At 36.7% G+C, this 12,864-nt stretch overlaps 1 long non-coding RNA gene across 1 annotated transcript; it reads right to left on the bottom strand.

Annotated features, from left to right (window-relative positions):
• Positions 1–8,840: 8,840 nt before the first annotated feature.
• LOC124417851 lies at positions 8,841–11,621 on the bottom strand. Its single transcript, XR_006938901.1, has 2 exons — positions 11,366–11,621; positions 8,841–9,873 (listed from the first exon to the last, which is right to left on the bottom strand). It is a non-coding gene; the product is annotated as an uncharacterized LOC124417851 (long non-coding RNA).
• Between the last annotated feature and the right edge of the window lie 1,243 nt (positions 11,622–12,864).

The raw sequence follows: 12,864 nt of genomic DNA, 5'->3' as shown, positions 1-12,864 counted from the left end.
TCTCCTCATTTATGTGGCCAATCAGTGCCTGCAATAATTGCCATACTTTCATGCTCATTTGTCACTGAGCCATTTCCTCCTGTCTTTCAGGGCCTCCTTTAAATTTTAGCTTCCACATTCTGCATGGGGAATGAGCTGAGATACCTATTTAAATAAAATGCAATTGCTTATGGAGCTGTTCAGAAATACCTCGCTGTGAAACCGCTCTCTGCTCTGTGCCTGCTTTCTGCCTGTGCATGTGATTCTCTTTCATCTTAACACTTACACTGTGAATTTGTTGAAGCAGAAGCCTTTTCTTTCATGTTTGCCTTCTTTGACATATTCATTGATTTCATAAAATAATTTTTCAGTGTGACTGCTGTTATACCAGGCTAGCCATGAAAACCTCTGTGGGATTAGTGGCTTTCCCTAAGAAACAGAATAAATGTTGTAATTTTTCTTAATCTTCCCTTAAATTTGGGGTCTACTGAAACCTGGAGTTTGAGGCCTCAAGCTGAAAAAGATATTCATAGTTTGTAGTATCAAAATTATTGAGTCTCTCTAAGGTCCAGGACAATTTTCTAACATTTTGGGTGTAATTTACCTTTTAACATAGGCAACTTAAAAATCAGTGTTGATGTTTGCCTTCCCATGGACAATATCACATAGATTCTGGAGAAACCAAAATGTTAACTGAAGATTGTTTCATCTAGTTACATTTATATAAATATCACTTATAGAAATTATGGAGACACAGAATTATTAAACATCAAGACTAGGTTTTTTTTCTGTTTGAAGTGAAGAACAGAAAATTACTATCATAAATAAAGCATATTTGATTTTTTTTTTCAACATATAAAATGTTAAAATTAGAATTGTATAATCCAGATTTCAAGGAACCTCTGAAAGTTCAGCCTCCAGCTCAAAACCAGAAAACTTCAAAGTCAGAAGAATAGGTAACTGTCCTGTCTAGTTTGAAAACTATTAAAGGGCAGACAATGTACTGTCTCTTTGATCATAAAATCATAGAATATCCTGAGTCAGAAAGGACCCATAGGGATCATCAAGCCCAACTGAGTTAGTAACTTGAACGTGTCAGACAGAGAAACTATATCCTCTTCTTTTTTCCTATATATCCACTGGAATTTCACTCAGTTCAATGTGTGACCTAAGACTATGGTCCTTTTGTTATGCTCCTTAGAGAAGAGTCCGTCTCTGTCTACTCATGAAGAATTGCTGTGGATAATGACTTATCCAGCACTAGAAAAGCCAGGACTGCTCAATCTGTCCTAGTAGTAGCTTTAGGAGACATCAAACTTGACTGTGTCATGGATTTGGAACTAGCAGAGTCTTTGCTAAGTACTGCCTTTGTGATTACCGTTACCTCTATAACTACTAACCACACACTGTATCAAGATCTGTTCAATGACTTTGAAGATTTTCTTTTGGAGAATCTCTCTTGAAAACCATCTGGGTAGACCTGTCACTGTTTTAAATATTAATGGTCCTGACCAGAGATGGTTTTTTTACCCATTTCATTGGACCATCTGTTTCACTTTTTTTTCTGGGAAAAAAAAAGAAAGAAAGAAAGACAAGTCACCCAGTCCATCAGAAATAATAGATACAGATCTTTTTGTTTTTTCTGATTTCTAAAGAAATTAAACTGTTGTATGTTTTTTTCCAGAGAAGGCAGTCACAAATGTACTATATTAATCAGGCCTTGGCTGCTTTCGACTGTGAAAGCAAAACAATGTTCAAGTCAAACAAAATTCAGATGAAGCTGCAATCAGAACATTCTATCTGATGAGCACCAAGGAAGCTACATTTTCAGACAAATATTTTGGCTGCTTGCCTCCTCCACTATTTTGAATTGCTTTTCCATTTTGCTCTTCTTCACATTTATAGCTCAGTGTTTTAAAATAAAAGCTGGCATAATCATCTTCTTTCTACTATCCTGATGCCTTTATCATTTCTTCTCAGGAGACTCTTTCTTCTGTCTTGTATATTCTGAACATAGTTCAGAAAATCACTAAGTATGTGATACATAACATAACAAAGAAACATGTCATACATTTAGCATACGCTGAAGGACTTTTCTGAATTGGAGGCAATAAAAACTGCCCTTGAAGCTGCCTTGTTCTCCTGAATGGGATGTGCACTGTGCAACTTTCAGTGCCTGGCACCCTGCTTACCTCAGTAGTGTGAGGGCTATGGCTCTGCCTAATCTTCATCCCTTGGCACTTCAGCATGTCATGGCTCAGCTTTGCAAGACGATATGAATGCAAGTATTACCAAAGAAAAAGTTGCTTCTTTCTTGAAGTGATGGGTGAGCAGGGAATTATTTATTTCTGGCACAGGGTGCATCTGTGCTGCACAGTTCACCACAGTGCAGAAATACTTTAGCTCTTTTTCAGCATACCCATCTCAGAATATGGATTCATTTCCCTTTTTTATTGCTTCTCTTCTTGTTTAAGGTTCAAAGTGCAATGAAAGCCAAGCTACATTTAGAAGCCTGACTTGGATTTTAGAGTCCTTTAAGAGTGCTTAGAATATTAAAAAAATAATTAAAAAAAACCCCAAAGATCACAGAATGACAGAGAATCACAGAATTGCAGGGGTTGGAAGGGACCTCACGTAGTCACTGAATCTAACATCTGTGCTGAAGCAAGTAGCCTGCAATAGGTCACAAAGGAAGGCATCCACACTGGTCTTAAACGCCTCCTTAGAAGGAGTTTTCATAACCTAACTGGGCAACCTGTTCTCGATCTCTGTCACCCTTTCTGTAAAGAAGTTCTTCCACATGTTTTTTTTTTGGAACTTCCTATGTTCAAGTTTTAGGTCATTGCTTCTTGTCCTATCACTACACACCAGAAAGAAGAGCTTGGAATCATCCATTTGCCTCTCACTTCCCTTTAGATATTTATAAACATTAATCAGATTCCCTCTCATTTTTCTTTTTCCCAGGCTGAACAGACCCGGGTTACTCAGCCTTTCCTTATAAGAGAGCTGCTTCATGCTCTTTATCATCTTTGTGACCCTCCGCTGGACTCCTTCTAGGAGATCTCTGTCTTTTTGAACTGAGGAGTCCATAACTGGTTACAGTAGTCCTTTTCCACACCAGGGCAGAGGAGGAGGAGAGGACCACCTCTCTCAACCTGCTGGCCATGATCTTTTTAATGCACCCCAGGTACCACAGGCCTTCTTGGCTACCAGGACACACTGCTGGCTTATGGCCAACGTGCTGTCCATCCGGACCCCTAAGTCTTCACTGCAGAACTCCTCTCCAGCAGGTCATCCACTAGCCTGTACTGATGCACATTGTTATTGCTTCCCTCTACACTTGCTGTTGTTAAACCTCATCAGGTTCCTCCCTGCCCAACTCTCCAGTCTGTCCAGGTCTTGTTGAATGGTAGTACAGCCTTCCAGTGTATCAGCCATTCCTCCCAGCTTTGTATCATCAGCAAATTTGCTGAGGGTGTACTCAGTCTATGTTTCAGGTAAAGCTAGACCTCTGTAGGTTTTACCTTCTCTTTATCCATTCTTAGTAATCTTTGGAGAGCAACTCATCTTTCAGCTACAGGACATGAATTCACTCTTTTTTACACAAGAAGACGTTTCAAACCTAGGACATATTTTATTTTGAATATCAGGATTTGAATCTATCACTATTCCTTCTAAAATGAGTGAAAAGCTGTTAGAAGTAATGAGCTGAAACTTGAGCAAGTGCCATGAGCACTTACCAAAACTCTTGATCTCTGACTGTGCTGAAAGATCAGTTTTCTGTAGAACTTAGGCTGTGAACATACAAATAAGCAACAGAGTTTGTGCAAGGACAGAAAAGCATCCACACTTAGCACAGTTCTTGGCAGATTTTTGCTTATAAACCAATTAACACTGTCCCAAACAGTCCTGGAGATGATTTTGGGATGGCATACTCTAACAAGCTGCTCCTAACAAGCAATTTGGATGTCATTACCGTGTTCCAAGAGTAGAGAGTTTAGTTGCACAACTGTGGGTTGTGCTGTATCATTTGTTCCCAGTGACAGAAAATAGTCTCTGACCCTTTTTATATAGTATAGACATAGCTTTCAGAAAAACACCAAACTTGGTAATAAAATTTTTATTTGTATTGTGGTTCCAATTAATCTCTTTTTTCTCTGCACTGTATTATTTTTAACTGCAAAGTCATTAAGTTGAACAGTGCTTTAATAATGATTATCAAAACTAGGATCACAAAGGGAATAAAAAACAAAAAAAGAAAACAAACATTGACTTTCCTCATAAATTGCCTCCATGACATGCTTAAGGTAATAAAAGTCACTACTCCCAGGAGAAGGCTTGTATGGATTTTTTGTTAAATACCTTTTAAAGTAACATTTAATTAAAATGTGCAATTAAAAAAAGTCACACGGGTATAGTAAGTGCACAGTAATTAGAAAACAAAACAAAACAAAACAAAAAACTTCCCAGTTTATACCTAAGTACTTGACTATCATATTTTCACATCGAACAAATGGGTTAACTGGGGTAAAACTACTCATATAAAGAAAAACAACAAAACCACACACACAAAACAAACAAACAAACAAACAAACAACCCCACACATATAGCAGGAAGATGCTATTTGCTATAATTGCTCTCACAAGAGCTTCAGCACCTTGTGCTCTACCTCAGGAGGAGGCCTCAAGGAGGACTCCTACACCTCTACATCTCTTCTCTAGATAGGGTTAGTAGCCAAGGTAGTAAATTATTTTCCCTCCTGCTCATCCTAGCAGAAAATTGCTGCTGCTGCTTCTACTATCATCTCTGCTGGATAGTGTAGGAGGGAGAGGTGTGTGGAAATACAACACTTTTCAGAATGAAAACTACATCTACACTATTAGGTAGAGGAACAAGCCCTGAGGCAAAAGTGGCATGGGAAACAATGCTTTCTCCCACCCTCCAGGAAAGGGTGCACTCCCACTTTGCCTGCTGGGGACACTGGTCTGGCAGTGACTTAGGAAATGCCAGCTGGCATAAGTCAAAAGCCTGACAGTGACCACACTGATAAACAAACGGTAAGTTATAGGCATCAGTCAGATTCAAACCATGCTTTCCTTGACCCTATTAAGTTTATTAATATGGATAAATCCATTGGCTCAATAGCAAGATGAAGACTTGACCCTAAATGTAGGAGCAGCTGTCTTTTCTGATGTCTTTCAGATGTGCACAGTCAGAATTCAAATGCAGCTGTTGAACTTTGGGGCCTGATGATGACACATTCATTGTAGGGCAGTAACTTCATCTGTAGGCAAAGATATCACCTGCAAGGTAATTGTTTACACAGAACCCAGTAGTGGATAGACAGGATGCCAACCTGGAAAGTGAAATGATAAATTAAAAGAAATGCAAAGGAGGCAGTGAATTGTGGATATAAGACCTGGAAAAGATCATAACACCATAAATTATGTCAGATAAAGATACTGCTTGTTAGTACAGTTTAGGATAATATACAAGGAAGTCTCTTCTGAATAAAAAGATTCCATTTAGTCCTAGCGTGATTTATGTGGTTAATGTTGTCACTCTGTCCTTTGAGCAATTTATATTAGGCTTCCAAAACTCTTTGGATTATCAGTTTTAAAACTTACTGTACGTATTATGGAAAGGATTACATAGGAGAGATTTAAATGCATTTAAAATTTAGATTTAGAAAAGGCTTAAAGACATCTTCTGAATCACTATTAACAAGATGAAAATCTCTACAAATTTTCTGGGTCTACATAGTTATTTCTTTCTATTCCTTAACATCTACTTTTAATCCATAATGACAAGATGTTTGTTAAAAGATTTTTTAAAATGTATTGATAAATGTTTCAACAAAACATTTCAAATGTCAAAATAGCTCTAAAACTAAAAGATTTTTTTTTTTTTTTTTTTTTTTTTTTTTTTTTTTTTTTGAGATAGCAAAAGACATGATATCTCTTTGGTCTTCAACTGCAATGTTTAAGAAAGAAACTGTATAACCAGAAATGAAATCATTTTGGACAGTGACCAGATAGGAAAGTTACTATTACTCCTGCGCTGAGAGGAGAAAGAGCATTAAGAAAGCCACTTTTGATCTGTGTAAGATCAGTTAGGCCATAGATTTAAGCTACCCACTTAGTCACATGGAGACTGAGGAAGAGCATGGCATCCCAACAGCAGTTAGTTTATGTTAGTCCTTTCTTTATATGAGAGATTTTTGAACTGAGTGCACACCTCACTTCAACAGGAATAGGGGTCCCTTTGTCAAGGAAGGACCAACTTCCTGTGCAGAGGTAAATCGACATATTTTCCTGATGATCTGTCTGTGTTTTGAATTCCTGGTGTCAGAAGTAGGAAAGGAATTTGTTAATGCAAAGCCAGGAGACAAGGACATCCACTCCTACTCCCAAGGGAAAGGACATCGTTCACAAGATCAAGTTGTTCAAATCCCCATCGAACCTGACTTTGAACACTTCCAGAGATAGACCATTCACAGTTTCTCTGGGCAACCTGTTCTAGTGTTCTATTACACACACAGTGAAAAATTTCTTCCTTATGCACACTTTAAATTGGCTCTTTCAGTTTTAAACCCTTATTTCAACTCTACAGGTTTTGGTAATCTCTCTCAGTGCTCCATGTATTCCATAAAGCCTCAAAGGGATGCAAAAATGACAATGTGCATTTTGTGTAATTCTGTTTTCCTTACAGACAGGTTTTCCACTGGGCACCTGAGTTTCTGCAGTCATATTGACAGGCTTTCTTTTTCCTTTCCTGACCCAGTTCAACGACTAGTAGCTCACAGCAGACAAGTTAACTGCCAACACAGTTTAATTGGCCCAAGAGAATCCAGGTGTGAAAACCCCAGAGTTTTTCATTATCAAGCCCAAACAGATAACAGACACAACATTCACAGCCAGTTCTATGTTTCATAATTTATTTCATTAGAAGTAAACAGTCACAAACTGTTGTGAACCAATACCGTACACACTAATCTACAAGAGTTTAATTTAATGCATTACATGGGGAACTTTGTCAGAAAAAAAAAAAAAATGGCAGCCTCATTTTTATAAAATCATTATGCATATGTCATTTTCATTAAAATATATGGCTTAGCTTATTGTGGACATAGATTTTCCTTTTCCCTGTCAAAAATCAGGAAAGGTATTAATCCCTTCACATTAGCCTTGCATCAGTACATTACCATTCAGTTTGAACTTCTGAAGCGTAAATTATGAAGCATTGTAATAATTCCAGAGATATATGTGTATATGCGTATGTATACAGATCAAAAGGAATCCATTTATGTTAAAGACTTTTGTTTGCATACAAGCGTAAAAGAATCTCCAATCCATATAGCAGTACTAAGCAGAGTTAATTCAGAAAGCTCATTCAAATGCTACAGATTTTCCCCCACACAGGGATGTTACAATTCACTACCATTAAACATTAAGTGATTATTTTTGGAAAACAGTTCAAAGTTAGTATTCCTTTTTATTCATAGGCACTGAAAACTAGGAATAATTACATTAATTCAGATTTTTTTTGGACAGTTTGGAAAGGCCAATTTAAGTGACGATGATTTTCATAATTTTTTTTTTTTTTTTTTTTTTTTAGAAGGGAAAGCTTTTAAAGACAATATCTGTTACGAAACCTGGAGACTTGTCTTTGAATACCTCCATACCCTCGATGGCCTGAGTGCAAGGAGGTTAATTTGGTCAGAGGGGTCACTACTGGCATCCCATGTTCTGTGGAATGAATCCAGACTGATTTCTACTGTACTACATGGATTTGCTGTCCAGCTCTGTTCTACTGCTTTGCATGATGTTCAGTAGCCTATTACTCCACAGGTTGTTCATTTGAAATCAGTGAGATTGCAGGGTGAGATATAACTCATTGTCAGTAGGCATGCTACATACTTAACCCCTGGCAAATATCTCCTTTTGAAAAGTGCTACACACATTTTACTTTACTACTTCGCTGTCTAACAGTAAGAGTTGTGATTTCCTTATCTGAGAGATATTTTCACATTTTTTCAGTTAAAATATACATTTTTATATTGTAAATGAAGCTACATGGGTGGCATGTTTTTACTCTTGGATGTCCCATCCTCTATCCAAATGATAGAGCATGATGTCACGCAGAGCCATGTTAGCTTTGAGAATATGAATGCTGACTTTGTTCTGACTAAGATTCCAGGGGCACACAGCATGTTATGATGTCACATGCTGTACTGGCACCACAGACTATTTCAATCATTTCTTAAACATGTCATGGAATACTATTTTAGATGCCCTAACTTAGACAACAGCTGATCACAAAACTGAGGAGCAATAGCATCCCCAGTACAGTGTTCCTGCAACAATCACAAGTACAGAAGAAGTCCTTATCAACAATACATATTTTTGCTGCTCTAGATAAAAAAAATTAACTAATCTTAAAACAGATATGAGCAACATCATAAGAAGAGATAGAATGTAATCAGAAATGCATGAATAATCACTAGAACTGATTAAGGATATTTTATTAAATAGTCAGCAGACAGAGGGCAACTAAAAATAATAAAACAATCTAATTTAAAGAGGATTACTGTTGGCTTTAAAATTCAACAAAATGGAAGAAAAAGAAAACTACTAGAAACAAATATAAATGAGAAAACTGGGTTTATTGGAAATGACAAAATAACTTCTGGAAAAAATCTACTGCCAACAGAGATAAGAACCAGATAATGAAGAGGGCTTTATAGAAACTAAAGAATCCTAATGGTTTGGTTCATTGTTTGTTCATTACGGTCACTATTAGACCAGGCAGAATTCTCTTTAATAATGGTAAGACCTAGGAAGAGCAGAAGGATTTCAGTAAACGTGCCCTTGGGAAAACCTTGAAGGTATTTGAGTGGTGATTTTTGTTTCAGTCATCAGTAAGAAAATGTAGAATAGTAGTTAAAAAAACCTGTGCAGGATCAACAGGTCTGAAAGCTTTTCTAAAATGACTTTTAAATGTTGTAGAAAGGAGCTACAATTACTCTTCATCTCCCGTACGCATAAGGACACTGTGAAAGCTCCAAAAGTCCTGCAGAGAAAAAAGTTGGCCACCATTTAAATAACATAACTGAAATAATTATAGGGCTGTCAGACTGGTTTAAGCAGGGAAAATAATCTTCAACCTGATTTGTAATCAAATTAAAGATATAGAAGGCAATTAATTGTGCCAATCAATAAGGGTTTTGAAAAGCAACTCTTGACAAACATTTTTTTTAATTTTATTTTTGTCTGAAAGATTTTAAGTTTAGTTAAGAAATGCACTTGTTCTGAGGTTTGTGCCAGCATCAAGAATGGTAATAGAGGACATTCTGACTAAATTATGGAAATATAAAATGGACATGGCACATCAAAGAAAGGATTAAAACTAGGTTCTGTTACATTTTGAGACTTGCCACTTAAATCCTACTACATATATATATGTTCTTAGTTATAAATTTATAGTTAAGAGATCTTATAAACAATCTGAACTAAAACACATACTCACTGTTGATAAAAGGTTACACATGACATGAACACGAATAATGCAGATCCAGATTTTGTTTAAGAAGCAGTAAGCAGTTCAGGAAATACACTCAGACTCAAACAGTGTAGGAGGTAACCTCAGGAAGAAATTATTTTGACTATACCTGAATCGTAAAGTCCAGGAATGTTTCTGAATTCCCAGATGCAGATATCACATCCTGGATTCCCATTAGTGTACCGTCTGGATATGTACCAGCAGTTTCCCACATGCCTGTCTCTGTGTAGGTGAAATCTAAGCACATGATCTTGTTATCCAAGGAGCAGGATCCAGGGTGTCTCCTGGTGTTCTCTTGCAGGTAAGCTTAGATGCAACCTTTGAAGGAATTGCTGATGGTAGAAGCAATTGCAATGGTAGGGTCAAAAAGGTGAACCCTGAGTGTATAATTACAGGAGGTGAAGCAGCAGCAGGGAGGTCAGATTGCATCTGCACTTGGAAGCAGTGCAGCCTCTACTGAAATGCAAACTTCTTTCATATGAGCACATTTCAGGGATGTTATAGATTGCAGAGGTCTTGACAGAAGTCTTTGAGGGCATACAGAAATGGAAATGTTTCATTGTAAAAGTCAAAAGACAATCAGTCTGACTTAAACAACAGAAGGAAAATGCACTGCTTTATCATATCCTATATACATTATTAAAATTCTGTCGCCCAAGAATTTTACTTAGATTTTGTAATACCGACTTGCAAGGAGATTAACAGGCAGACGTTGACACCAAACATGTTTGGCTAGTTTTTGAAAGATAGTGCTTTTACAGAAGGGAAATTAATTCAGGGTTTCTTTATTACAGGGGATGTCAAACTAAGTGATCAAAGTGGCCATATAAATCAATCTCTATGAAACAGCTCTAAACCTGTTTTGAAAAAAACATTTGCTAGAACAGTCCCTCCTATTTCCAACATTTTCACCTGTACATGCCAGGTCATGTGTTGAGAAATGGATGCTTTTTTTAATATTAAATTTCTTTACATGCCTCAATGATCATTATCTATGTCACATCACAAAAAAAGCATGGCAATAATAAGCTTACTCAAAAAGATCAATACAAATTCCATCCTCAGTTATATTTAGTCATCCTTACTGATATGTCAGATAGGATAAAGGAGATCAGAATGTGCCTTTACAGTCATCATTTATGAGCATTACATTTTGGTACCTAACCATATTGCATATATTATAATTCAGCAACATACCTATTCAAAATATCTAACACATGTTGAAAAACTAGACACCAGCACTAGATTTGTGCTGTTGGGTAGGAATAAATCCTTCTCATGTCATTTGATGAAAATTCTCGCAGATGTAGACAAAGCTATCTACTTTGTTGACTGTACTATTTTCTTCAAATTGCCTTAATCTTAACTAACTGAAATTGTATTTTCCATAAGAATATTTTGAATATAGATAGCTCTCATACAATAAGTATTGCATGATTAACTCATATTCTGCAGCTTTTCTACATCAGCAAAAGCAAACGTGATAAAACTGTTTTAATTTGAGAATTTCAGAGAAGCTGGTCATTTGTATGATCCTCTCCCTGCAGAGTATTAAGATTGTTTCCTTCTTATATCAGTTGTATAGAAGAAGAAACAGATTATAGATAATCTCACAGTGAAATAATTGAATTATTATTTGTGGAACCAGGAGAAGCAAAAGGCTTTTTCCAAAACTATGGAAGAAACATTCTTCTAAATGTCAAGTTCAGAAAGAGATTTAGCATTTTTGGTATATTCCCACAAGGACAATGCAAACTCCAGAAGTAACATGCACAAGCTTGAATAAAATTTGGGGATCATGGGAAAAAAAGGATGCAAACTCACCGTCAAAGAAAAGATGAAGAAATCCTTGTACTGTCTACAGGACTATCAACATATAGCTACACATCTCTCTTCAGCAGGGGCTGTGCTTTAGAACTCCAGCTTTTTGGTACCTAGAAAGGTGAAGTCGTGTATTAAATGACAGCAACAAGGAGAGGCTATTGGTGTGTGTGTGCTTTCCTATCTTTTTAATTATAAAATTCACAACAACACTTATGTCTTGCTGCAAACTACTCCACCTCTACCAGACAAAAGTTAAAACACATCCTTAGCTAAAGAGTATATGTCCATATTTCTGCCTTTCTCTCTTCCCACACCTCATTCTTATACACAGTACAAATATTACTATCCCCATAAAATTCATAACTATACAGAAATTTCCATGTGATGATGACACATTTTGACTAGCACCTTTAGATGTGCCAATTTCTGCAACTTGATTACATAACAATATCATGGTTTGCATCAGCATTTCAAAAGCAGTCAACAACTCTGTAAACAAACTCAGTGAGATCATTTATGTTACTAGAAGACAGATTTTTGGATGGTATCGTAATCCTCTCTATACGACGCTGACCAATGCTTGCAGTCAGGTGAACTGCATTAAGTTTCAACAGACAATGGATAAATACAAATGTTGCTCCAAAAGTACTGCCTCCCATATGTTGGCCCATGATTTCAGAGGTGGATGCTGGTGGTGTAGTAGAGATTAAACCTTCCCACCAATATTCCATTACATGTTGTTGCCATGTGACAGTTGGGGCAGTCTGACAAAATGGCATCTGACATGGAAGCCTATATGAAGTAACAGTGTGTCACTTAATTCCTCCTTATGGAAAAAAAATTGCATTCACTGACATTGCAGATTGTTATGAGTGAGGCTCTTGTTCACTGCTGATGAAAATTCATAGCTAATTGTTGTGACTATATTAAAAAACAGTTTTGTAGCTGAGAATCTTCTCTATCAAATAGTGTTATTGTACTCTTTGTATCTCTTGTGGTTTGCGTAGAAATAAATAGGAGGCATTAACTTTGGAGTAACTTACATATAATAATTGTGCACAGCTATGTGCAGTGGCAACTCTGTGATGTGAATGTCCCTACTAAAGAAAGAAAAGTTGCATAGAAGAACAAAATAACCTGAAATGTGCTCTGAGACTTGCTAGATAAATATGCATTCTTGTATTCCATAAATTGTTTTCCAAATGAAGACCTAAATTGTGCTTATTTATTTATTTTAAAGTAAGTCTCTGAGACAGGAATGTTCTGCAGGAAGTCAGGTTAGGAGGAACAGGAAAGAATAAGGGCCAGGGCTGAAACAATCTTTAGAGCAAAGTTATTTTAATGGATGAATTTTATCCTCTCAGCTATTTGACAGCTTCCAAATTTTTGCTATCATCAGTGGGAAAAGACATTGTGTTCCAACTCAGTTAGAGCACATTTTTCTAAGGAAGCTGAACATGAGAGAAAAAACAGTATAAATTAGAGGCTAATTGAGTTGT

This window comes from Gallus gallus, chromosome 3 (assembly GCF_016699485.2).
Source record: "Gallus gallus isolate bGalGal1 chromosome 3, bGalGal1.mat.broiler.GRCg7b, whole genome shotgun sequence".
In the NCBI taxonomy this organism is placed as follows: domain Eukaryota; kingdom Metazoa; phylum Chordata; class Aves; order Galliformes; family Phasianidae; genus Gallus; species Gallus gallus.
Note: the sequence above shows the minus strand (reverse complement) of the source record. Positions and strands in the feature narration are given on the sequence as shown.